Source organism: Phlebotomus papatasi, chromosome 1 (genome assembly GCF_024763615.1).
Source record: "Phlebotomus papatasi isolate M1 chromosome 1, Ppap_2.1, whole genome shotgun sequence".
Lineage (NCBI taxonomy): Eukaryota > Metazoa > Arthropoda > Insecta > Diptera > Psychodidae > Phlebotomus > Phlebotomus papatasi.
The window spans coordinates 92,322,789-92,348,992 of NC_077222.1; the positions used below are offsets into that span (position 1 = coordinate 92,322,789).

The window sequence follows — 26,204 nt, forward strand, 5'->3', positions numbered from 1 at the left end:
TAATCAATTTTTGTCTAAATAAAGACTCACACTTGGGAAGATTTTTTTCCGTCCGACTATTAATGAGCAAGGTGCCCGACATGTTTGCAGTTTTTTTTTTTGACGGGAACCACCTCGCAAAAATCTTTTGAATATTTCACTATATAAGTTTTCTAAATAAAAAATAACTATCACACAACACTCCAGAGACACGAGCGAGCTTGTGAGACACAATGTTTTATTTTTCAGAAAAAAATATTTTTGTATTTTTCGAGCATTAATTCACCTAATTTTCGCAAAATCCTTGTCGGCACTGTATTTTTTTGAATCACAAGACACTTCACTACTTATAGAGGCTTCTTCCACAGATTTTCACTATAATTTCATTGAGAAAACTCGCGAAAACAATAACAACTTTGCGAATTAATTGCACTGTGAATTATTTTGTCTGCCATTTGACAGCACTGAAAGTCTCTGGAAATTTTCTAGTGAAATGATACTTCGCTCAAGACACGCCAGCTCTTAGTTGATTTGTTTTAGAACGCAGCTCTTAATTCAAAGCACGACATGTTTAGGTTGATTCGGCTCTTAAAATATTCTTACAGACAAGAGCTGTATTTTTGCAAATCCCATACAAAGTTAGAACTGCCTTTTTCTGAGTGGAGCTTTCACTGAGAGAAATCCGAAAAAGTTAAAATAACATTCCGGAAATGCTTATTTTACCCTGCAGTATTGATCCGAAATTGGTGTAAATATTATGCTTTTTAGGTGTATTATGGGTTAAAGTTACCCTTTTCCATCTTTATTTACCATGAAAAGGTGTAAAATTTACATTAAAAAATGTTGATATATTTTTACACCAAAAAAGTGTTAAATTTATGAGGAAGAAAAGTTAATCGCACCCCCGTTTTTTCTCAGTGTTTGGTCTTGGATGTGGGCCTTCTTTAGTAGTCGACTAAACTGTGTTTTCTGTACATTAACAGAAAGCGCCAAATCAGATCATATCAGTACCTTAAGAAAAATTGCTCAAGAGTTGAAAATCAGTGAAAACAATTTCCTAAAAAAAAACCTTCCCAATTGATAAACTGAAAGTGATGATATTGTCCAATCCCACACAAAATAACGATCCTCATAAAGTACAAAAAACATAGTTTAGTCGACCACTGAAGAAGGTTCACATACAGGACCGAAAGCTCTGGAAAAGATTGAAGAAGTGTTTTCTTTGTGAAGTGCCTTATAATTCACTGGCCACCATCGGAGAGTCCCCTATCAATACACATCACGCTAGTTCTTCATTCAATTCTATACCCAGAAAAATGTTCATAAAAATTAGTCATTTGTTCGCATATGTTTGCTAAGTAAACAAAAGTGTACGAACGAATGTTTGTAAAACAAAAAATGCTCGTAAAGCGATGACATTACAAACAAAGTTTGTGAAAAAGAACAAGCTTTTACGAACTTTTTGGAGAGTTATACGACTTACGAGAATTTCGTAAAAGCAATTCACAAAAATTTACCAAAAATTTTCCAAAACATTTTTGATGTGTAATAAAACATTTAGAATATTTTATAACTTTTTAACTTTCTTTTACCAATAGGGGGACTGGGGCAAAAAGTCACAAAACGAAAATTTTAAAGTTTAATGTCTTCCAAAATAAAAAGGATAGCGGCTTCATTTTTTTCCATAGATAGCCTCCATAGACCTTGTTCAATGTCGTAAGTTTCTTAGAATTCGAACAAGGAATTTAGAAAATAAAATGGGGGGTAATTTGGGTAAGTTAGTTAGATAGAATGTATTGACTTGTGGGGGGGGGGGGGTCATCGAAGACCGGAGGTCAATATATCTTGCCGTTTAGTAGCTAGGATGGTGAGAAGTAAAAAGTAGTGAATTTTTTAGCACTGATTTTTAAATATTTTCCTTACAGCGAATTCTTTTCTTTCTTTGTTCCACACCAAACAGCTTGATACTTTGCTGTGCAACAAAGAAAGAAAAGAATTTGCTACTAGGGTAAGTGTACCAAATTCCGGCCAGCTTGCAATTCCGGCCACTTTTGTGTTCCTTGACTTTCCATCAACTTTAAGATTCTGCATACTCTAAAGATTATTCAATTCAAAAAAATAACAAAAAATGTAGCTTCGACTAACGAGATGATATGAAGAAGCACTGGAAGAATTCCGGAAGGGCAAGGAACAATGTGAATGAAGGTCGCTGAAATAGGCCACTAAAGCTATGTCTACATTTTTGTTGATTTTAAAATGTATTAAGAATGATTTTAGAGAAAATAAAGACAATTGGCGTTTGCATGCAACAATGCCGAAATTTGGCACACTTACCCTAACTAATTTCAAGAAACTAATGTGAGAAAAAGACAAACTGAAGAAAAGACTAACCAAGAACCATTGCAGAGGACACGATAGGTGTCGAAAGCTTTGGTAAATTGTGTGTTTTACTTTTGGATTGCACCCACTACATCAACACTCACCGGAAGGACATTCTGTCCTAAAATAAGCGTATCATCCATCGTCGACTGATCTTTCTCATAAGTTTGTATGATAGACATAAGGACCTCAAATAGAGCTTTGGTGTCTATAGCTCATAGATAGTAAAATACTCCCTATATAATCCAATCTAATAAATCTATAATTGTTTGGTCTATTGCTCTGGTAACGGTCAGACAGACAATCAACGTTACGTTAAAAACCTGTAAAACTTCAAAATTTCAGATACGGTCTCCTGCGGAATTTAAGCGATTACAGGAGGTCCCAGAATTATGCACATTTGCAGGACCAAAGAAAACCGCTCGAAATGGCTTTATGTATCCGGAAATTTGCATACGCACAAGAGATTTCTCCCGAATAAGTTACAGAAATGCCGCAATAAATGCGAAATGTTTTGGATGCTACTTTTTCAGCAAAATCTTGGCACTAAACCGTTCATAATAAATGATTTTCAAATTAAGTGTATAAAAATATCCGCATTATAATATCTAGGGATATATTTCAAAAAATATTTCACAAATAAGATCATAATGGAAGGCAAAGAACATAATTTATGAGTGCATCATTCCATCAGGTTCATGAGCCCAAAGTGCATAATCCTGGGACACTTTGTGTGTCTTCTCATATCGATTCTTTGATACTGCCTACTGACTGATGTTTGTCAACTAGAATCAGTTTGAAACAGAGACTCGTACCGAGGGTCGAAAGTCCTGGAAAAACACAAATTCTTCTGGTTTGAATAAAATAAATTGTTAAAAAACAAATTGCATCCAATAGATACGCAACCTCAAGAGTAATTCAGACTTAAAAACGTATTTTTTGGATTAAGATCTCAATGTACAAATCATTGTTATTGCGTACACCTTCAACAATCGCATAAGCTCCTTTTTGATCGATAAAATGTGTTGTTCTTTTCAAATTTCCCTGAACACTGTCTGGTCCTGACCAATCGGATCTTGAGAAACTTTTCTACAACATGAGTGGTATTTTGTTGTTCTGGCAGCAAAGTCTGCATGTGGGACATGGCTGTTTTGATATGACAAACAACATTGAGTATGTGAAGAATATACTTAGTGTTGGGGAATTTTGTTGGTAAGGGAGATAAATGGAGAGGAAGTTACCCCGAAATGTGAGCGATGTGTGCGCGAGGGAAATGAGGGAAATTTGTATGCAGAGAATCCGCACAGTTGTAAATTAACTCGATCGGAAGACCATGATGGGAGGGAGTGGCTTTTGTGTGTCTCCAGGGGACTACGGGGGGGAAAAGCATTTCCCTATATAAAGTATATAAAGAAAATTCACATGGATTTCAATCGTTTCGAAATGTTTGGCAGTAAAAGTGACACCAGAAAGCTCTTTATTTCATTAAATTGAAAATTCAGTGGAGTGAATCAAAGTTTTATAGTGGCCGTTTGAGAGGAAAAGCACATTGAGACACATCAAAATTGTCTCTCTATCTTCCTTCCTCTTTCAAAAAACGTCACATCCATTACCCAATGGACTTTTCTCCCTGCTCATATCACTTGATGCCTTTTGGAAAATGAGAAACTTTCAAGCTCATTCCACCACAGTACTTTTCTCTCGAATTGTTCTAATACATGTAAATGGCAATTTAGTCAAATTGCACCAACTCGACAATGATAGAATCTACAACTGTGCACACTTGACGATGACGCAGGAAGACACGGAGTTACCACAGATTCAAAATATCATTTCCATTGTATAACAAACTTTTCACTTGAATGCGGAGAAGGATGGGAAATGTGCCTGAAAGCTTCAATTTCTTCAATTTGTTTCCTATGCAATTTTCTGCTCGAATCTTCTACACCACGCGACTTGCATTTTACTGTTAATGATGCCCCAAAGGCAAAGACGCGAAAATTTACTGTTGAATTATTCGTTCATGACTGCAATTAAAAGTGTTATTTCTACAGTTTCAATTTGCCTCAAAATTTCATCGACACTTTGAGAAATAGTTTGTGGAACAAGTCGCTGAAAATTCTACTTATTCAGTGATACTTTCCCTAAAGTACAGGTATACCCAAGCAATCAAAATTTTTTTCAGATTCATTTTGAAAATAACTAAAGGCCAAGTGAAGGATTTAAAGAAAAATATAAAGGTACAACCTTTTTGATTAAGAAAAACTCAGACTGATTTGGATGACTATGAGCGATGTTAGCAGCAAACTTAAGGCGAACGGATCGTTGTCACGGAAGTTCCCTGTGAACAACGGCCTGAGACAGGAGGCGGACTATCGTGTGTTCTCTTCGACCTGGCACAAGAGAAACCTATCCATCGCTCTGGCGTGAGTATGAGGTGGTCATTATCCACGCAGCTCCTAGCATATGCTGACGATATAGATATCGCGGGATGCACTGAACAAGCGGCACAAAGTCTGGGGATAAAAATAAATTCAGGCATAACAAAGTACGTGGTGGACTCGTCAGCAGCAACTCCGCAAAATATCTACGGAGAGGAGAACATCGGTTAAACAATATTCTCAATGGAGGACTACGTCTTTAAAGTTGTTAAATCCGATGTCTACCTTGGGTCAACAATCACAGTCGACAACAATATCTCAACAGAAGTCCGCGCGCGGCAGCTAAAAGCCAATGTGGCTTATTCCAGTCTGTGAAGAGTTTTCCGGTCCAGAACCTTAAGTATAAAAGACTTGCTATCTCTTAGCCGCGCTTGAAAGGAGGATTCTATGATGGATTTTTTCTCCGAATGTGAGGAGAAACGATTCCGGAGTTTACACAACTATGAGGTGTATTAGCGCTATACGGGCTGCAGACATAAGGCTTAGCCATATGGCTTAACTTCTCTAACATCTTACCAGGAAAGATTTTTTGGAAAATTGTGACTTAAGATTGGATTATTAAGGGCAAATGACCATTTTGAACATTTTGAAAAATCATTCAAATCGATTACTGTTTAAGGTTTTGAGGCCCTCGGGAACTTAGCTAAACCTCTAGTCTGAAGCGCTACTGAGAAGTAACTTTAGTCAAGGAAATATGCCTAAAATAATCTCCGGTGGGCTGGTCACCTGGTTCGCAAGGATGAGGACGACCCAGCCTGAAAGTCTATACACACGTACTCTATGCTTCGAGGAAACGAGGCCGACCCAACTTGCTCTTAACTGACGGCGTAGACTAGGAGCTAATTTAGGTTGCGGAATTGGACAACAGGGGCACGTAACAGGCTCGAGTGGCGACGGGTCCTGAGTCAGGCCAAGACCAGTAATCGGTTTTATCTCTGGTTAAGCGACTTTTCCTTTTCCGGTTAAGCGACTAGTGTTTTCATCATTTTCTAAGACCACCAAACAGTTGTAACAGAAATCAAGACAAAAAAGTTGATTATATGTAGAAGCACTTAAGAACAGTAAAATGCTCAAAAAGCATGTTCATTTTTCATTGGAATTTAGAATAATACCATTAGCCCATGTTTTAAAAAAATAGTACTAATGTCAAAACATTTTTTATTCTTCTTTCTTTCGGATTAATTTATTCACCTAGTCCCGAGTATGCCCCGAGGTCAAAGCTCCTTCAGAATGCCTCGCTTAGTTTTTGGGGAATCCTTTTTCACTGCAAATCAAGGCGTGAGTTCGGTCTGATTTCCGTTTTTTCAATTTATTCTTTCAGACAATAACGTATCGATCTTGGATGGGATCATCTTCAGGGTGATGGACGAGGAAGTGTGGAATGCAAGATTGGTAAAAGACAGACTCTTAATATTTCCTTGATAATTATTCTCCGAGATTATTGCTGTCCTGAAGTCCTGAATGAGATCCCATCCAGGATTTAAACGTTGACTAAAAGAATAAATTGAAAAACAGAAAATAGGTCGTACTACTGTCTTGACTTGCGTTGTATTTCTTCATTCGGGACAGGATACGTTCCTTATGTGATTTCAACGAATAATTCTCTTAAACTCCCTGCGATAACTCATATCGAAAGCTTATACTCGCATTCTTATTCTATCATCGTCTTGTTCAGAATATTTCAATATTTTGACTATTTACGATTTCCGTCTCCGTTTTTAGTTTTTAAAAATTGACCAAATTTCATTTTTGTTGATAATTTTTATCAAATTTTTGTACGTTCTGCTGCAGGCTATAAGATAGAATGGAGTGATAGAGTCGATATGCTCTTTGAGCTGAAGATTGGCGGAAGTGTTTGCAATATGGTCATATAACGTGTATTGATATGTTGCTGCATTGATGCATCGTCTGTGCAAGTAAACACTTTCAGCCATTCTGTAAACAAGTGTCGCAGATGTAGAGTGAAGAAAAAACTTTATGTAAATGTGCTAAAGTATGGATTTATCTGAGTAAACAATGTTATATATATAGAGTTATATTAATTTGCCAGTGTAAGTCTTGAAAATTTCATAAAAGAGGGTATCTTTTATGCGTGGCTGCGTGAAATGTAAGTCAATATTGCGTGGAGGATTCTCCAAAATTTAGATTATGCCACGCAATATAAAAGCACGTTGGAAAAAGGGGTGACATTGTTCTGCGTTGGGGCCCTTGGCGGAAATCATTCTTCTCAGCGGAAACATGAACACCGACTACAAATGATATGGAAATACATCCCTTCTTATCTCTTCTCTTGTTCGCGTATCCTCGCCCATGGAGTACGTATCAAATTAAAATTGATTAAATTTTCCGGAAATACCACCCATTCTTCTGGCACCTCATTCAATTGCGAAAATTTTGTCCCCAAACCGCTGGCCCGCGAAATAAGGGATCAAATGCGATCCCCCCTTTTTTTTGAAGCTATGATAGACGAAGCGATTCGTGAATTTAAGCGTGTAAACAAAAAGAACCATATATTGTGATTTGCATATTTAAACTCCAATTGTCTCCCATCAGAGACACATTGGGGTTGATACGATATTTTTTGTGGGGAATGGGGAATATTTGTGTTGTTGGGAAACTCATCGCGATTGCATTACAAAATGAGACAAAACTTGGCGGATGTTGGAAACACAAGCTCACAAAATGCTAACATTTCCCCCCTTCCCCCCTTTTTCAGAACATTGTGTGATATGTGTTAAATTTCATCCCTCTCCAACGGTGGTTTTTGGTCTGAAATTTCAGTGGAAAGAATCAGGAAAAGCACTCACAGAGTAATCACTTTGAGGAAAAAGCTTCACTCCATCACCTCAAAAGCTCAAAGTCGAAGGAGAATCTCTTAACAATTGAATCCAGCTGAAAAGAACATGCCATTCCAAGTATTTCTCCTATACACATTCTTTTGACTTTTGCATCTAACAGAGATATTCACATACAATGAATTCATCGTCAAGAAGTTTCAAGAGCCAAGCAATCTTCCAAGAATGATGGAATCTGCTGAAAACCAAAGTTGATAAAGCAATTGAGCGTGATGCCTCAAGTAAAATCACCTGCATATTCATGAAGTTTCTGGATATGAAGCCATGATATGCAGTTTCCTGTATCAAGTTTAGTATTTTGAGGGGAAATTTCAATCAACATATGGGATAGTTTTATAGGATCCACTAGAATTTTGAGCTTTTCGCCACAAGAGCGAATTTGAGATTTAAATTACTATATGAAGAGATATTTCTTGTCCTGCGGAGCGTTTTATAAAGAAAATTTTTGAGATATATGCAAAATGATTGTTTTAAAACAATGAAATATTTTAAAGGCATTATAATAGTTTTTTTTAAATACTTATGATAATACTATGGGATTTTAGGTAATTCTAGTACCCTCGAAACATTTCCGACTTAAGCCGAGAGATGACTTAATGTAGTTGTAATCAAAATAATGATCAGATTACGTATCCATCAGTTTCTGACTAATCCGTTTGTCAGCTTTAGCCGAGAAACAGTTTAGTTAGTGAGAAATTGATGGGAATTTAGTCAAATCATTATTTCGATTATATTGCGTTAAGCCGTCATTTGGCTTAAATCGTAAGTGTGTCTAGGACATGACTCCCGAAATATCCTATATTCAGGTATGGGGCTCAAGAACGTTCAGATTTTAAGAAAAGTAGGTATTATGATGTTTTACTTAGAGAATTTTGTGAATCGGTATAGGGTAAAAGGAACACCTATTGGCATTTTGTGAACTCATGTCAGGGACCTATTGACACCTTATTCTGAATTATTTGGGATGCGAGATTTGAACACCAATCCGTATAGGAAAAGGTAAATCAACGAAAAAACGTCATATTACTTGAAGTTTATTAGATATACATTTATTGGTTAGATCGGCTACTGTGCTAACTGCATTTTCTTTCTGTCTGAATTCGTCGTAAACGACGCATCGTTGCTTGGCATCTGCGACGAATGCAGTCACAAAGCAAACGCAGTTAGCATAGTTGCTGATCCAACCGATGATGTATAGTAAATTTCAATAATTTGACGAAATTTCCAAAAGCTTTTTCCTGCCGAACAAGTGTTCTTTCGACCCTACAAAATATATTTAAAAAGCAATGCCTTTAAAGAGCATTGCAACCTAATTCATCAAAGGTCCTGTCAAGATTGATCTTGAATAGGCTGAAGTTATATGCTGAGAAGGCCACTGGAGAGTACCAGGCAGGCTTCCGGCCTGGGAGATCCACAACTGATCTGTTTTTTAGTATTCGCCAAATACTGGAAAAATGCTGGAAGCACAATATCTCAACACGCTTTTTGTGGATTTCAGACAGGCCTATGACACGATTAATAGAAAAGCTCTGTGGAATGCCATGCAGGAGTTGGGCTGTCCCCCAAAACTGATAAGTTTAGTGAAGATGACCATCTCCAATTCAATGTGCCAAGTGAAGGCAGTACTAGAGAAGTCGGGAACTTTCAGAGTGGATGCAAACTTAAGGCAAGGGGATGCTCTGTCCCCGACCCTCTTCAAACTCGTCCTAGATGCGGAGAGGATATTGAGATATATAGAGAGATCATGCATTTATTAAAAGAAAGAATCCTCGCAGTTCTTAGCCTAGGAAGGAGACATTCATTGAAGTAACCAACGAAGCTGGGAGGATGGGACTCAAGATCAACAGAAGGAAAAAGAAATACACGGTCACTGGTGTCGCAGCATCCAGATTTGGTCAGAATGTTACTTTGGACGAGTGAAATTTTAGTATTATTAATGATTACAACTTTCTAATACTTCGGATTGGTGTTGACGACGGGCAATAAAGTCTGAGAGGTTTGCCTCTTAAAGGAACGTAAGTGGCTACTGAAGTAAGTATGTAAGCAATCTAATTCAGAGTAGTAAAAACAGGTTTTTCAGAATTTATGCTTTTAAAATATCTTACTTTAAGAATATTCTACAAGGAAAGTTCATTAATAAAACCAAAGTTCTTAAAGTTTCATATTAAACTTGCAAGGTGTAAGAGTAAGTTATCCATATTAATTCAATAAGAGCCATTACCGTCATTATAATCCAATTAAGAATAGTAAAAACTGGTCTTAGAATTCATGGTCTTAAAATTGTTTTGACTTTAAAAATTGTACAATGCTATATAGAGAACTGAAACCCAAGAAGCAAAATCTGGAGTGATATGATGACTTCTTTCCGATAGTATCGATTATCGATTCTGAAAAATTGTAATGATAGCTGCACTTTTTGTAGTGAATATAAATATTTATCAACAGTCACACTCTTTTATAGATGATTCAATAAATAGTACATTAATGTTTAAAAATCCATCGTTCACTAAATTTCAGAGATACAGATTTATCTACTGTCAATTCGATAATATCGAAAAGTTATCATTTCACTCCTGATTTGATTACGATTTGAATTTGAAACCGGAGCTTTTGAGGTTTCATTAAAAAAATCTGTAAATTACTTCGAAAAGTTACGGAACATTAAGAAGTGATACAAACAAGCATTAAGAACTCTTGGTTTTGTAATATCCTGCTTAACGTTTGCTAAAAAAAAAAACAAAAAAAAGAGAAGTAAATGCTTCATGAAGAAATGTTGTCAAAAATTCATTTTTATAGCAAAAAAAAACAAAACAATAAAATGAATATATTTTTTAATTAAACTTTCCATAAATAAAGCATTTGGAGTAGTACAAATGAAAATGAGTGAAAAAGATGACTTTTCACATGTAAAAGCTTCATTTAAAATTTCTGTTGTACAGAGCTTTAGGGCAAAAACTTGTGTTTATTTAGGAATATATAGAAAAGTTCGTTAATTAAAATTTTATTACTATTCATCAGGATTTATAATTCATTTTATAAGAGCTTTGAAAGTTTAAGCGTTACAGGCGATTCATGTTCAAAATACCGTATTTCATGTCTTGAATATATTGCATTTATTTGAAATAGCACCACAACATTGTGCCATTATTTTTCAGATTGGATTTGGTGACAATTTATTCACGAATATATTGATTATTATTAGTATATTTCTATTGTGGAGAAATGTTCATTTATTATATTGCATTTCTGCATTTCGATGACAATCACATTTTAGCTTATGGCAATTGAGATATTTTTGCGTTATGTTCAGTCAATATAGCTTTTCGGGAAAAAGCTTAAAAAGTGTGAAATATTGAAAACGATTTGTTGAGCTACGGAATTTGTATTTGTTTAAAAACATATAAAGGGATCGTAAAGTATCTTATAGTTTAATATCCAAAATAAGACTAATTAAAAGATTTGCTTTTTTGAACAATATTGTGGAATTGTGTAAAAAATTGGCTTAATCGATATAAAAGAAGCTTTGCCCTCCATTTCGCTCTGGAGGTTAGTAGCCGAAGCTATTGGGGTGGACGTAACGAGCAAGAAGGTCCTACTATTGTAAATTATTGCGCATTATTCTATTTTCAGCATATTTTTCATAATTATATATACATTGCCAAATTCAATGAAATATGATAATTGAATTTAGAAATAAACAACTAAATGTAAATAAATAACTATTATTACAATTTAATTTATTGTTCAACAGTAAATTTCATTGGGAAAAGGACTTGGTAAATTAGGTTCTTTAAATGAACAACAATAGGTATTCTACTGAGGTTGATTAGCTGTCCAAAATTACAAGCAAAGTGTCCAAAATTACAGTCAAACTCATGTCTACATTTTTATTCAGTAATAATTTCTAAATTGATAAACTGCTTATCAAAGTTCTAAATTACACTTTTGAAAAGGAAGTAACAAAAAACTTGAATTTGTATTGAAATTCTTTTTTAACTTAGGATATTGGTGTCCTAAGTTTGCACCTTGTCCCAAATTACAAGCACTTCCCCTAGTTGAGATTCTTTACAATCTCAGCTTTTATGTTTATGTTTATAGGTTAAATCTGACCTCGTGAGAAGGGTTCAAAATTTTGGATTTATACGATTTGACACTCATATATCACAAGTATTATATGCGCAAAAATCGATTTTCGTGACCGTTCCGTAAGGGCCTCGACAGACCTGAGGATTAGCCGAGAGACGGTTTAGCTTAATTATATTCAAAATAATAATTAAACTTCATTTCCATTATTTTCCACTAAGTCGTCCCTCGGCTTAAGTCGTAAGTGTGTCCCACCCCGTTCGTCGTATAACCACTGTGTAATTTACCATAAGTAGGTAATATCATAGTTACGCCTTACATCCTGCCCTATCGCTAAATTGCAAAATATCCATATTTTATATTTTCTTTAACTCATCCACTATGGCATGGATTAAATTTTTATTGTGTCATGGATGAACCAAAGCGCTTTCGTTTCATTTTAAAATAAATATAAATAAAATAAATTCCACTAGACAATTTCTGGTCTGAGCTGTGATCAAAAATAAGTTGACCGTACCGTATCTTGTGTGTTTATGAAGCGAATTCGATGAAATTTTCGTGTATCCACAATTGTGTGTTGTGCCAATTGTGTGGTACTCGAAATGCGTGAAAATTCGATTATGAGTTGAATTTTGAGGGTAAAGAATTGCGTTGAGCCAATTTTATCCATTTCGACTGCCAGGAACAGTTTGCTCGATGGGGCTCTTTACCCCCAAACCCCGCAAAATGCAACCCTGCAAACACCCCGAATTGGATGCGTGCTTTGGTCGTTTGCTAAGAATCTCAGGTGATTTCTGGTGTTCCTTTAATTATTTTCCAGTCTTGAATTATTTCGTAAACTACTTGTTTTCAAATTGCTCATAAGCCAAGGATCAAACCAGTGCATTCTACATTACCTACTCTACGTCTACGTAATAAAATCAGCGCTTTGGCATTAAGTGACTTATAAACTTAATAACTAACTAAATTTCTTGTTGTTGCTCTGGAAGGAAACTCAATTGGAGAAATGTAGACATAGTTCGCGCACAGTAGTCCTTCAAACGATGCGAATTTTCTCTTTGGTTGCAAAAAGCTAGTTGGTCTTTTTTTAGCCATAAGATAGATAAATATTAACTACATTAGACGAGTAGATTAATGGTAATCCATCACTTTGTAAGTAAAGAGAAAATTCTAATTGTTTGAAGGTGCACTGTGTGCGAACCATGCCTACATTTCACTAAAATCATTAAATCATTTAAAACATTTAAGCTTAAATAAGGGCTTTTTAAGCATTTCAATTTCAATAGCTTATCCCTATCGGTTTAATGGACTCAGGACATCATGATTAGCAGCCCACGGCTGTCGATCCTCCGTTAGTTCAGGAAAATATAGGGTGGTATAATAATGCCTAATTGCACTTACTTAGAACTTAGCTAACTTCACTTATTTTTTGCACCTTTAACGCGAAGAATAGAGCAAAGTGCGATGTGCGATACCTTCAGACGACTCAAGCTTCGAAAAGTTTCGAGTTTATTAAGAATATAAACCATCACAATATTATATTTTACTAGGTCCTCAACTCATTTGTGAATTTTTACAAATATAGCAGAAGCGATATATGGAGTATATACACATAAGTAATGTTTTGTTTTTTGGTTTCGAGATAACTATCTCTCAACAATTTCCAGTCACAATACCGACAGATACCGTATAACTCAAAAAAATATTTTACTAACAAAAATGTGTGGGAGTTTAACATGAGGAAAAACTCAAGTACAGCTCATCATTTATCTAATGAGACCTACAGAGAGCTTGCATCATCGAAAACCACCTACGAAAATCGGATAAAATATTTCAGAAATAGTGATTTCGAAGAAGAGGAACAAAGGACCAAAAACAATTGATTGAGCCGATCTGCAATCATTACTGGTTGAAGAAGAAGATCAAATTGGTTTTCGGAGACATTTAAACATGTCTCGGAAAGGTATTTTCAAACGTTTATATGCAAAAGGAAAATCATTGAAAAATCTGTGCTGCGGAACTTGATTGAAAACAAACAAAAAACCAAAAAACCACTTTCGAAATTTGGCTTTTTTGCTATGAAAGAAAAGTTCCCAGTATCGAATTGGTACAGGTAAGGAGCAATGGTTATGATCCGAATTCCGAATATACCAAATCTAAAGCATCGTGGCTTTCACCTAGTGAAGCATCAAAATTGACAAGCCAGCCAAATTTCTTAGTAGCCAAATGATATTGTTACTTATAATAACTAATTTTAACCATAAATTACGATTGGAATGGATAAAGAGAGATGAACGAGTAATATTGCAATATGACAGCTTCTCGTGGAATTTCACTTTTATAGTCCAGATCAACATGAAAATGTGTGGGATCAGCTACCACCCTCACTATATTCTCAAGACCCGGTCCCTTCCGATTACCATTTGTTCCGATCGATGGTGCATAGCACTTTTGAGCTACATTTGGCCAATTTTGAAGAAGTGTGAAATTGGGATGATAAATGGTTTCGATCCAAAGACACCGTATCTTACTGATATAGTGTTTATGTATTGCCAGAGAGATGGCAAAAATGTGTAGCTATACCCAAGGGGCATTTGATATCCAAATAATGTATGTCTCAAATGTAACCAACATATTTTTAACGTAATCGAGCTAATTCTTAAAAATATAATGTGTGAACGCAATGAATGTATATTATCTGAAAATTATGTGCGTTGAATGCCAGTATAATAACTTGACTAAAAAATGTATAGAAAATATCAGTTATTTTCTATTAATACATATAACACATTTTGTTTGATAAATTCCATTTAAAATATTGTTATTTTCCCTTAAAATTACGACTAAACATTTTTAGATTTATAAACAAGTCATAATATAATCTATTTTTGAGTGAAATAAATTCAATTTTATTTTCTTTAATTTCCCAGCTTTCCCTTGAGAATTTCAAGTAGGGAAGAAAATTTTGTTCACTAATATTGTATCCCCTAACGCAAACCAGTCGTTGCATTAAATCTTCATACGCAATAAAAGTACACGAGTCACACGAAATCTGACTGAATCGTTGAGGATAAATATTGAGGAAAATGTTTAAGCACGTCTTAAATGAAAATGGAAAAGAAATGACAATTCTACGATCAGTAGTTATAAAAGTGATATTGTATAGTGATTATATTTTATTTAGTCATAATTGATATATTTTACCGTACAAGATGACGTGATTATATCTAAAATAAATAATTGTTATATTTTGGATGTAAAAATTTCCCATTCACTAAAATATGGACCTCTTTAATGCGGTTATATAGAAGAAATATGTAAAGTCTTCACCATCGTTTTCGTATTGAGATGTCAGACATCTCTACTCATTTATAGTGATAAATGCTTATTGGGTATCGAGGGTCGATAGTTTGAATGAACGAGTTTTTTTTAATTCTCCAGAAATTTTCCGTCCTTCATAGAATAAAAATAATTCACAAATTAATTGAGGTACTGGGAATAGATAATCAAATGCCCAAAATTTCCTGAAAAGGGCCATGGATAAAATCCATTAAGAACATGGAAAAAACTGAGTTGTCTAAAGCTTGTATGCATCCGAAGGTAGTGCGCTTTCCCCTTGTCTTCACTATGTCATCGACTATGATAGTCATAGTCATAGTCATCGACTATGATATATCGGATAAATGAAAACTGTTCTTAAGTGCTAAAATTAAGGAAAAGCTCAGGAACAGCTGGGAGGAAAGTCACTCGCATCTACGGTAAATTATAAACAAAAAGTTTAGACCGTATGATTTTGTAAGTTACAAAAATCGCTCTTTACAATAACAAAAAATCATTTATAAAATTTGAAAGCACTAAGTTAGTATTTAATATTTTTGATACTTGTATTTGCTAATTTTAGTCCTTTTGGAAAAGCTTTCAGTTTTATGAATTATTTGAGTGCAATTACTCTTTTAGACTCTGATAAAGTTTTCCACAGAAATGGTTATTTGAGATATCAAAAATACTCGCTAGTATTATTAAATTTCCAATTTGAAAATAGCATAACTCTCACCGTTACAATTAATATCCCAATTGCAAATTGATCTCTGGTCGAATTTTGACTATTAAATATGATAATAATTGTTGATGCGATAGTGATAATTTAATGATGTGCGTGCACCCTATAAAACATCAATTGATTTATTAGTTAAAAGTATATACGCAAACCTCAATTCTATAATAATTGGAGAAAGGAATGTTCTATGGAAATTCAATTTGATTCAATTTATTTGAGCAAACAATTTTATTGTATTTGAAATCAAAAAGAAAGTTGAAAGTATGGATAAATTAATAAAGCTCATTTCCGGTGATATCACAAATCGATGGAAAATCCAATTAATGAAAAAATAATATTGAATTTTCTTTTTTCAGAATAACATTTGAGCTCTCTTTTCAATGAATATCAATTTTTTCAATTAATATTTGTGAGTGCTCACTTGTAGTGTTTTTTTTTTAAATAATCACAAGAATTATTGAAAAAGTAATAAAATTAATTTATAATGAAAAAGCGGTGTGCCAATTTCTACCAGGTTCTAACGTAAAATTTTCACTAGTGCAGCTTTCCAATTTTAAAATTAATTGCAACAATAATTAATGAAAAATAGATTGGGATGAAAGTAAAACCACAGAATTCGTCAATTTATCCAATTCCCAGTAGCATTTTGCTCTAGTTTGTCTAATCAATCACAAAATGCAATAGATGCGAGTTTGATGGCGAGTGGCTTTCGTGTATCGAGAATCAATTAATAATCCCCGCCCGAGGGGACGATACATTGGGGTTGAAAAAGTATCGAGGGTCAGGAGATTTTCTTCAGTTTCTACCCTCTCAGGGGAGCAGGATATAAATCTCCAAGTCGTGAGGATAGGGGGAAGCTTAAGCGATGGATGATGTGAAAGTTTTATGTGGGGTGGAAGAGCTTGTGAATGCAGAGGAGGACACTTAATTGAAAGCATACACGAGAATAATCATATTACAAGCAACTCGCATCCGCCTGAGTTAAAAGCTCCGTAAATGGAATTCATCATCACCCTCGGATTCTGGGGTGGCAGACTCTTGCCTCTTCTCTATTCTGATTGTGACACTTGGCAAATCCGGCATGCTCTTGATATTTATCCGTTTGGGGATGAAAAGTTTCAATAGACACAACAAAAGGACATTCTACCCTCCTCACACAAATTGGCCCAAAATCCAACAAGAAGTCAATTTTCTCAACATTCTTCAACTTGGAGAAATGCCATTAAATCCACTGGATCCTTTTCTTGTTTGGGATAAAGCATTGGTATATACAAAAATTGCTGGTAATACAAATTTGTGAAATTCTTTGTAGAGAAATGCAGAGATTTGAAGAACCTAATGGTTTCGCCACAAAGAAATTTTTACTCCAGGGGAAAAATAAACAGGAGAGAAATTTAATCTTTTCATTAGAAAATTAAATTTTGTCAGCAAATATTTAATAATGGCCAGGAAAAATTGAAATTATTACGAAATTTTAATTAATAGGAAAAATGAAAACCTTTAAAATTCACCTTGCCAATGCTTCTACGAAAATTTCATTGCCTTTAAAGTTAAAAAACGTATTGCATATATTATTCAATTTGATTGAGACAGTTCCCATTCTCTTGCGGCTATTGCTGGCTTATTCCCTAAACAGACGAACAGTTTAAGCCGGGAGACAGCTTTGTGGGAAATTCATGTGAATGCAGTCTAATCATTCTTTTGATTAGAATAATGCCTGATAGACACACTTACGACTAAAGCCGAGATACGGATTAACGTAATTATAATCAAAAAAATGTTCACATTAAATTTCCATCAGTTTTTGAATAATCAGTCTCTCGGCTTAAGCAGAGAAACGGCTTAGTTAGTGGAAAACTGTTGGGCGTTTAGTCAAACCATTATTTCGATTATAACTACGTTAAGCCCTCTCTCGGCTTAAGTCGTAAATGTGTCTAGGGCAAATGGTTAAGCCGTATTTTGGCTTAAGTTGTAGGTCTGTCGAATATATTATCGTTATAAACCAACCTATAGAATAAAACACGACGGAAAACTCATTGAAAGGGTATATATAGTAAATTAAGCTAATTCAAAACTTGATCCAAATGGAAATTTTTCACTACTCCAAATGGAAACGTCATTGTTTTCATGATAAATACAGTACTACATTATTATATTTATATATTTTCTATATCACAGTTTCAGTATTTAGTTAATTTTGCTCCAAATAAAGCACAAATCCATTCATATTCACAAATTTTAATTTGTTAATTTCTCAGAAAAATTAAAAGTGTACCTGTTCACCATCGAATTTTTCATTGATTGACCATTTTTTCCAATGAAAAACATAATAAGGTGACTGTTGTTTATTCGTTTTGTTTAACATTTATTTCATATTTCTGGTTAATTTTAGTTAAATTAAATGCTAATCTTTATTGTTAACGGTACATGAAGTTTTCAAATGAAATAATTACCTATTTCGTTAACAAAGAGGGTTTTTCTGAAGCGTCTGCAAATGCTTCAATAGGAAACCCCGGAAATATGATTTTTTTTAGAGAGATTTTCTTATTGTTTTAGATGGGAAAGGAGAAAAGACCAGGAATAAGAACAAATCCTGCACTCAAGAGCAACTCAACGAGGTTTTGGAAGCCTTTCGTCACGGTTTCACTGACACTGTTTATCTCCAATTAGAAACTTTCCCTTGTCTCCATTTGGATTAATTTGTTTCCAATAGAAGCATTTTAAACTTGCGTTTTTTTTCTTGTATTTAAGAAGTTATCAAATTATATGTTCACTTAATGTGTTGAATCTTCTGTCAAAGCTAAAGCATCTCGAACTGGTTTTGAATTAGGACATTTACCCTACTCTATAGAAATGTAAAGAGACTTTACAAACATTGTCGGTTGCATTGACCGTAGTCGTATCTGCAGTTATTTTGTATCTGCCTTGAAGGAAATAATGATTAATTCTTGGATTAAATGCAGACACAAAATTAATGCAGATGCGACAATAGTCGATGTAGTCGACGATAATTGGAATAAACCGACAAAGCCCAGGCCAGACTGTAACAGCCGTTTGACATAAGGGGTTAAACCGACTGAACAGCATTTCAAATTGATTTTTTTTTACACACTTAATTTAATTTTTTTACTGCTCATTTGTGCAATACCAGAATCAAGTTAATATGGCATTTCTCTTAGATAAATGGTATTAATTGCTCAAACTTTGTTTAGCAAAGTGATTGGTGACAGGGTTTCCCTAAGTATTCCTAATATTTTCTTTAAAACTATTCAAATTCCTTAATCACGATTTACAATGGTGATGCATGACCAAAATTCAGATCTATGTAAATTGAATCAAATATTATACAATTAATATTCATATTAAACCGCATTTCAATCGTATCTATACAAATTTATTTACAAGTGATTCACATTGAGTTACTAAATATAATATTTATGTGTAGCAAATAACTTGAGATTTAATTAAACAGTTTCAAAGTTAATTTGAGTATAAAATCAGAATGAAGTTTGAGCAGTAAAATGTAGTCAAGAATGTTAGAATAAGTTCCTAGAATTTTCTACAAAACTAAATTACAAAAAATAAACTGAAGTATATGGTAAATAAAACAGTAAAAATAAATAAATTAGGTTAGTTAAGGGGTTGAGGCTTTAAAGCAGAGGTGTGCAAGAAACCGTTGAAACCGAATTAACGTCAAATGAAACATGTACGTCAATGGTCAAAACGCTACTATAACAAACTTATTTTGACGTTAATTCAGTTTCAACGGTTTCTTGCACACCTCTGCTTTAAAGGTTCAGAGTATTAATTAATACTATCCCATTCTCTACTTCCCAATTTTCCAATTTTCGGTTACAGACTGACAGAATAGGGGACTTTGTCTTTGCGATTTTAACTATATTTCTCAGATTTTGGTGGACGAGGATTTGTGGATTTGTGACGATGGTTAGGTCGTTACAAAAGGATGGTGTGCGGAACAGCGAGCATTATACTTGCCAACGGACAACCCCAAAGCCATTACAATATGCTTACTAACTTGGCGTCAGGTGGCAACCGGCCATAAATGTTAAAGCTAAAAATTTTTGTCCTTGTACATTATGACGATGTACAAGGGGTGCCAACTCCACCTAGTGGAAAAATGGCAATGGTTAGTTAAGGGGTTACGTGGGCCAAAAAACTAAAAAAAAAACAGCATATTTTTTCTGATTCCTTTTCAACATAAAAATGTCGTACGACAATTCCATCACATAAAAAACAATTTTTAATAATATATAAATCTAAGATAACAACTAATATCTGAAAAATAGTTTTAAACTGCTCGAACTCCCGAGAAGAAGCTCTGCCTTATATTCGTTTCGCAAATTTTTCTGGTGCATAATTATTGTCGAATTAAATGTGTCTATAAATCACCATAAAACCAGCTTGAAGTTGATAATTGTTCAAGAAGAGGGTTTCAAAAAATCATTAACCTCTTAATTAATGAATTGAGCAAATCAGGTGACAATAAGGCCTTTTCCGGTGAAAGGTATCTAAGGACGAAATATTCATCTGGACTAACTACAAAACACAAAACTTATCCCAGAATCATTGAAATCGCTAGGGTCAATTTTTTGCAATGTTAGAAAAATCTCATTTTTTTCAAAAAATCATGTTTTTGGAGGGGATGAAAAGGATGGGGGTGATTCGGGTAAGTTAGTTCGCTAGAGAATATTGACTTGTGGGGGGGTCACCGAAAACCGGAAGTCAATATCTCTTACCACTTAGCAGCCAGGATGGTTTGGATTTGAAAAAAAAATTGGATTGTGAAAACTGTTCTTCTTTGGAGCTGAGAGTCTATAAAACTGTTCTCTCTATCTTTCAATTTTACTGAATAATAATATTAAAAATAATATGAATAATCATTCTACTGAATTCCCCTTTCTGGTTAATATTTTATTTTGTAACATAAACGTTGCTTTTTTATTCATCCTTTAATTACTGATAGAAGCCTAATTAGATAGGGGAAAGCGTGTTACTTTTGGACGACTTAAGCTTCGTACAATTCATTTTTTTAATATGCTTTTAAAGAATTTGATTCATTAATAATATTATATTTTTATAGCTAATTCAATGCCTCAATTTTTTTTTAAGAACCATGGATTAAATCCTTAAGGAACACATAGAAAAACTGAATTGTCCGAAAGTAAAGTACTTTCCCTCAATACTAAAATTGAAAAGAAGACGTTGAATTTTAAAATTACATTTTCTTCTTCTGGAGTCTGATGAAAAACTTTATGATCTCCTCAATTCTTCCGGTCAGAATTTGAATTTAGAGAATTCTGTAGACAAAACGATAGTGAGAGATCCAACTCGTAAAGTACCAAGAAATATCAAAAATAGTTAAATATTAATAAAAAAATTTCCCGGGAATTTAGAGCGAATGTGGCGATACATAGTGTTGTTAATCAGACGTTAGACGTTTTTCAAATATTTAAAATTTCAAAATTGAGTAAGTCGAATGAGAGGGAGAAAAATTGTTAAAAATTATCTTAAAATAAATAAATATTTTCTCCGCCCACAGAAGAGACCCACACCAAGGGTCGAAAGCTTTGAAGAAAAACCTAATTCTTTTAATTTGAAAGAGGAATTTTTTTCTGACGAACATCGGAAAAATTGAGGGAGAGCATTTTAAAATCATATTTTACTAAATACTTCTCCGATTTATTTCAAAATAATTCATATTGAAATATTTCTCATAATGTGTAATGGCTTTAAAATTGCTCCGTATCAATTATTTTTAGTTAGATAAAATATTATTTTGCTTAATCATGTTTATCTTAAATCTACAAAAACTGATATCAAGTAATCAGTCGAATTAATTGTAAAGAAAATACATTTTTCCTAATTAGAATATTTATTCACTTTTAAAGAGTTGTTTTCAAGAATTTAAAGTGCTCCCAATTTTTATATCATTGATTTTTTCAATGTTTTTCAAAATTTTCTTAATTTCAAAACATTACTCTTCGAACAATTAATTTAGTGCAGATTATTTAGTTTGAAATTTTATGCTTTTGTAATAAATTTGCTAAGTATGTTAATTATTGTGTGATGTTGAACAATTATTTACGATATTGGTTTCTGGATATAGTCTAAGAATTTGCTGAATATTTCTCCTAGGACGTTATATTAATTGTTCTACAAGTCTTCTATGTTCGATAAGAAAGGAGAATCTAATTCTCAATTTATCTGAGTCTGAAAATTTAACTGATAATCGGAAAATTTTATATTTAGGTATTTAAAATATTATTTCTAAGTATTATTTATTATACTCTGCCTTCGAACACTTCATATTTTTTTCAATTCCTTAAATGAATCAGACCAATTGATAATACAGTTTACTGGCTGGTTCTAACTCACACATTTCCTTAAAAATAAGTCAGATTCACTTCAGCTTGAAAGCCTTCCCCTCCAAGCGGAATAAGTAAATAAATCACATTAATTGCCAAAAGTCAAAGAGAGATCACTGTTTTTGACATATCGATTTTAGAATACTTTCATATTTGTATCCATATTCCTCAAGGAATCATATCTATCCGTATAATTACTTCCCGGTTTTTGTCCAATTTATCTTCTTTTATTTATTCCAAGGCTAAAAACCTTTTTACGAAGGTAAAAAGTATTGACTTTCGGTCTTCATTGACCGTTCCATAATATTTGAAACTAATTCTACTTGTCAGAATATAAGTCGAATAAGTCGGGTTTTTGTTGTGAAAAAAAATTTTTTTTCGTTTTTCAGGTACTCATTGATACCCTCTATCTTCCCTGTGAATATTACACCGGAAAGTTAATTATTCCCAAAGTTATAGTAATTTCAATTCTTAAAATTTCATACTCAGCATGTAAAATCTCAGCTTATAATTGTTCTCCTGTAAAATTGGCCATTTACGACTTATTACTTTTATATTTTAAGCCATCGAAATTTACTGCTTTATTTCAGTGATATGTGAAAAAAGTTTAAAAAAAGTTATATTAAATGAGAAAAAGTGAGTTAATTGTAACTGAAAAATCTCTTGGAGAAAATCTTTTCTCTAAAGATACTGAACTATTTTGCTTGACCTCTAGCTTGGAATAAAGTTTGACCGGCTTGCGAATGTTGAGATGTCTATAATCAATGTTTAAGAACATATCTTAAGATTCTGAAAAATGTTATCAGTTATCACAAACACAAAACATTTCAAATAAACAACACATGACCTTAACGTTATGCACCATAAGTAAAGCAATTCTCAGAAGCTAAATGTATTACTTCTCAAATATTCTTATTAATTTCTTCAGCATGATTAATTCAATTACTAGGCCAAATTGAGGTGAATGGACCCCTATTTGAGCAATAAGGCACTCAGGTGGGGAAGTGCACGCAAGCAATCATCTCTAAATCGAATTCCATTCTTCAACACCAAAGTATTCAAATTGACTTCAATTGAATTTATATCCCTTGGAAAATTGCTGAGTTTCCTCAGAAGTGCCAAACTTTTTTTTTTTGCTTCGCCACGTATTTTGGGAAAAGATTTTCCACAGAGAATTACCCACATTTCATTTTTCCACTTGACACATTTCAAGAGAAAAAGGTTATTCAAAAATTCTTCACTGTTACCTTTAAGGGATACAACACCAGGTATAGAGGATGTTGCACTTTACGTGGAGTTTATTCCCTCAAATCTCTCTGATGGGGTTGGGTTTTTTTTTGGTTTCACGTTGTTGCACTTCAATTGAACCAAATTAACCACGTCAATTCACAAGTGTGCATGTAAAATTGTTTTAAATTGATTGAATTCGATTGGCTTTTTTTGTGGAATTAATGGGATTTGTGGCACAAATTTTTTGATCAATAGCACATTTAATTTAAATTTCACACCATTAGTTTTATCATGAGGGATTTGGTCCACTTGAGGTACAGTTTAAAAGGGGGACAGACTTTAACCTTTTGACCACGAGACACGAAAGGTCGTTGAGGATTTCCAACTCAAACACTAACTCCACTCTCAGAGGGATTAATTACACCGTGCGATTGGCAGGTGATTGGTAAGGTGAGTTCTCTGGAGGATATCAGTCACACAAGTCACACCCGGAAGCGCGAGCTGGAGCAGACACAAGGACCAGCATGCGAACCGAACGAGAGGCAGCGCGAAACTGAACTCTGGCAGTCACAGAGCCCGGCATCGGCGCTTATCGGTGTAGGGCGGAAGCTTTCGCCGCACTTTCGGAGCTTTTACCACCCATCCATCCCCCCAAAAAGCCCCGCAGGATATGCGCGAGGGATTTTGTCACTGAAACTTGGGAGACACTGAGTCCTCTCAAGACACCTCAAGGTGATACAATTCCTACATGTGTTGTCTCTAATCACGATGTTTCACCAATTTGCGCGGGAAGCTCATCCTACCATCTTCCCATCCACCAAATAGTTCCTTATCAGATAAAACTTTTTGCCCAAAAACCAGGAAAATCCACCGGAATGAACCACATTAATTGACACTGATTTGCATTTTATGCTTCGTAAATCAACTGGTTGAGGGGCTTGCCGCTCTTTGGATATGCTCAAATAGTATGGGGATGAGACACTTGCTCTAGATAATCTGAAAAAGTATGAAAGTTGTAGAGATACTACAAGAGATAATTCCCAGTTCTTTCGCCGGAAAAAGTCTGTGTGCGGTAGGTGATTTACAGCCAACACGACTGTCATCGCACTTTCTTAAGCTCCTGGTCCCAAAGTTTAGCTCGATGAGGAATTTTAATGTAAAACTTTTGGATTTTTATCTATCTTTGAAGATTTTTCCTTTAAAACTTGGTCAAAGTGCCATTTCTTTTGAGAAAATCTTTAAAAACTCTCTGAAATTTTAGTAAGAAGTTGTCATTACATGCCTTACTTAGTAACACTGCAATATCTTAAACTTAGGAAAAAAGAACTGCTTATCATTGCGAAGTTTGAGGAATTGAAAATATTCCAATCACATTTATCGATCAAATTCTATCTTTTATAACCAGATTGTTTTATTTAATTTTGCGATTGCCTATATCCCGCAATGGGATTAGTTCTATCCCATTTGCAATTGATTCTTTCCTATTTTTCACTAAATTTTATTTAGCATCATTTTCACAAAAAAAAAACACTATAAACAAAATTTATACAATTAGGGTAAAGTGATATAATTTGGAATTAGTGCTACAAGTTGGACAATTCGCCGGTACAAGTTGGACATGGCTTTTTTCTTGATAAATACAGTACAAAATTTTTTTTAAGCACAAGGAAGCAAATTATAAAACTAAAGCATTAAAAATATACAAATAATGAAGTACTAAATTTATGAAGACAAAAAGCCCTGTCCAAATTGTACCATTGTCCAACTTGTACCACTGCCCAACTTGCACCACTTTACTCTACTTCGAAATAAAACTTTCGGTGTTAGGAAAACTCGAAATACTAATTAAATTTTAATAATTTTTTTCATAAATGAAGTTTTGATGAATGCAAATTATTATGTCTGTTTTGTATACAAACTTAATAAAAAACAATGTAGTGCAGCAACTTTCTATCAAAAAATGGTGTTGATCGCCCAAGGTAGTTGAAAGTTTGTAATTTCCCCATGGCATTTTTAATTTACAAATAATAATAAAATTTTCCACATTATACAGTCACCCGATAATTATAATAGCTATTATTAACCCAGCAATCAAGAGAGTTAATTTTCGCTTTATATTTAATAATTAATAATCGTAATAATTAAAATGCATTACAAATTGCCAATTTAAAATTGAACCCTTTTACTGTAGAAAAAAAAAACTGTGGAATATTAGAAGTTATTATGTTGCTTAATTAACACTGATAGGAAATAGAAGTACCGAATTAAAAATAATTTCTATTCAAATGAGAACGATAGTAGGGGAAGGCTTTCAGGCTGCGCACACACTCTGACTTCGAACACTTCACAGTTTTCTCTTGTTCTTTCAACGAATCTAACCATACGGCAATATGTATCTTTTCATAGACAGCCTTAAGTTACAAATTTCCTGTAAAAGTAGGTCAGATTCATTAAAGAAACATGGGAAAATATGAAATGTTCGAAGTCTGAAAGCCTTCCCCTTCAATTTGAAATTTTAATTTTTTTGTGGTGAAATTGAATATTCTAAGTCGAATATCTAAAAGGGAAAATAATCCTTCTGAAATGATTATTACAGTACATATACTGGCATTTGCCGGCATTCAAATAATTTAAATTAAATTTTCTTTATGTCAAAATAAGAGTTAGGGGAGAGCCGGTATATTTGAGACACTTTTTTTACGTTTTGATTTTGAAGACCTCTATACATTGGAAGCAATTTTCATCAAATCCATTTTTGACAGAATTTTGACATTTCTACAGGTAGTTTCGGCTT

The 26,204-nt window shown here is 33.9% G+C and overlaps 1 protein-coding gene across 1 annotated transcript in view; it reads right to left on the bottom strand.

Annotated features, from left to right (window-relative positions):
* Nucleotides 1–23,965, bottom strand: part of LOC129809752 (TWiK family of potassium channels protein 18) — a 244,932-nt gene extending 220,967 nt beyond the window's left edge. Inside the window, exon 1 of the mRNA XM_055859806.1 lies at nt 23,428–23,965. The gene's annotated coding sequence lies outside the window, so the exon portion shown is untranslated. The remainder of the gene's footprint in view (nt 1–23,427) is intronic.
* Nucleotides 23,966–26,204: the final 2,239 nt, after the last annotated feature.